A 2,525-nucleotide genomic window follows, 5' to 3' on the forward strand; every position below is an offset into this window, starting at 1 on the left:
TTATAATTATGAAGATTTGTTTGGTTATTTTTGTTGTGTTAGTGAAGATTTATAGCATTTGCATTTTCTCATAATTTCTTAATTGTTTACCTTTTTGGGTTTTAACAGCAAATATTTAGTGACCATTTTTTTTGGTCTCTAACAAAGATAAATAGTGACGACTTGCATTGATTAGTGACCAAATTTTAGTGGCAAAACAAGTCATCATATATTTAGTGACCATCATATTTTAGTTAATATTAGTGACCATTTATATATTTCGTCATTATAGTTTAGTGACGGACCTATAGTGAAACAGAGTGATGACCAAATATTTTCTCACTAAAGCATTTAGTGACGACTCCTATTGTTAGTGACCATATTGCTTTTGTCACTAACTGACATTTTTTGTAGTGTACAATGTTTTGGTAAATTTTTTGACCATGTTCAAATTCTGGTACTACTCAGCCCCTGTGGCCATGGAAGTTCGTCGGCAGTGACTCTAAGGCATGAGACATAGCCTCATGTTTGCAGCGGAGATTGGTCGGTATGTGAAAACTGATCTGGAACTCTTGTTAGCAAAGTTTAGAACTCTTTCCAAATAACAACAAAAGAACGTAAAGCAATTTCTAACCAAAATAAAAAAAATTAGTACAAGATTTAAAATAAAATCAAAACACAGCGACAAATGTTTTTCAACTTTTATTCTAGAACATAGCTACAGTCACAGTTTCATAGGGATGAGCATGAGTGGTTCAGCCTTTTGCAATGTGATCCCGTACTTTTCTCCCATATCAATATCTTCAGGTCTCGTATTTCCCACAACCTTCCAATCAAACTTATGAATTAAAGATGCCAATATTATGTGTAGCATTCTATTAGCAAGATTCAATCCTGGACACATCCTCCTTCCTGCACCAAATGGAATAAGCTAAAAATCTTGGCCTTTATAGTCAATCTTCACGTCCAAAAACCTCTCTGGCATGAACATTTTTGGGTCTGACCATATGTTTGGGTCTCGGCCCATAGCCCAAACGTTACACAAAGTTTGTGCATTTTTAGGCACAATGAAACCTTGAATGGTAACGTCATGTAGGGCTTGGCGAGGGATAAGAAAAGGGGCAGGAGGATGAAGTCTCATAGTTTCCTTAATCACAGCTTGTAGGTACGTGAGTTGAGAGATATCAGATTCTTGTATGCTTCCATTGTTGTTGTTTTGCATGAGTTTATCGACCTCCAACCTCGCTTTTTTCATTTTCTCAGGGTTACGAATCAGTTCCGACATCGCCCATTCCAACGTGCTTGATGTCGTGTCCATTCCCGCCATAAATAGTGTCTGTAAAACAAAACCTTAATCAATGCATGCGATCTTATAATAGGCAATACTTTTTTAAATATTAAAAGGTTTTACTTACTAGAAATAAGTGTCGCATATCATTTTGAGTAAAACTGGATTGCTGGTCAAGCATTAAGTCTAAAACATCATTGCTTTTGGTTGAAACGCCATCAGATCTAGTTCTCAACCTGTCATTGATGATCTAGTGGGTCCAACGAGTGAAGTATAGGAAAAAGGTCTGGTAGACCTGGCTTTGCACCTGCTTGCATCCCTTGCAATACTAAGTCTTGGAATTGTTGTGTTGATTTTGGACCATATTCAGCAAGATCAATCGAAAACATAAAGTTGGAAAGGATGTTGAGACTCGTCGTGAAAGCACATGCACCAACGTTCAAAGGTTTTTCCTCTATACAACATCGATTAACATGCTTGACAAGTTCTTGTACCTAGAATATATAAATGTGATCGAGAACACAATTAGTTTCAATGTATCATTGTTATTTTATTCTATTCTTAACAATATAATTTATACGTTCTCCTGTCGTAGTAATTCACTAGCATCTAGCTGTTGAACAGAGAACATATATTCCTTGGTCATTCTTCTCAATTTTCTCCATTGATCTCCGGCCTCCATCCAAACTATAGAGTATTTATGATAGTCTCCGATTTGGATAGCCTTAGGAGGTGATCGGTTTAAGAAGGCTACATCATGTGTGTTAAAGAATTCTTTGGTGATATCAGGAGATGAAATGACTATGGTTGTATTGCTTCCGAGCTTAAGTGACATTAAAGGACCATAACGTTTAGATAATATGGCAAGCGATTGGTGGGGTTTGTCACCGAATTCTAAGAGGTTTCCGATGACGGGAAAACCTTTAGGTCCCGGTGGTAACCGTGAGTTGCGCCGGCTGGAAATGATGTAGGCAAAGATTGCCAGTGGGAAAAGACAAGATAGTACGAGGAAGAAGGTTTGATACTCCATTATTTTACGTGGATGTTCTAATTCGTTCATCTAAACGTTTTCAGAAGAAGTTAATTTATAGCCACGAAAATTACAAAAATAGTCCCTACTAGTTTACCTAAAATCTTATGTTTGCATCATATTTTGAAAAAATCCCACTTTCATCCCCATGATTTGACCTTTATTGCACGATTTGTTTTATGTGTGAGATAACCACAATTTGTTCATCATCACCACTATTTTTCTTTC

General features: G+C 36.6%; 1 pseudogene across 1 annotated transcript; it reads right to left on the minus strand.

Annotated features, from left to right (window-relative positions):
- Positions 1–703: 703 nt before the first annotated feature.
- On the minus strand, positions 704–2,304 carry LOC145156574 (cytochrome P450 76T24-like; annotated as a pseudogene). Its single transcript, XR_013736807.1, has 3 exons — positions 1,848–2,304; positions 1,395–1,761; positions 704–1,315 (listed from the first exon to the last, which is right to left on the minus strand). The product of XR_013736807.1 is annotated as a cytochrome P450 76T24-like (transcript).
- Positions 2,305–2,525: the final 221 nt, after the last annotated feature.

Source organism: Lactuca virosa, chromosome 2 (assembly GCF_052849685.1).
Source record: "Lactuca virosa cultivar CGN04683 chromosome 2, Lactuca_virosa_CGN04683_v6, whole genome shotgun sequence".
Lineage (NCBI taxonomy): Eukaryota > Viridiplantae > Streptophyta > Magnoliopsida > Asterales > Asteraceae > Lactuca > Lactuca virosa.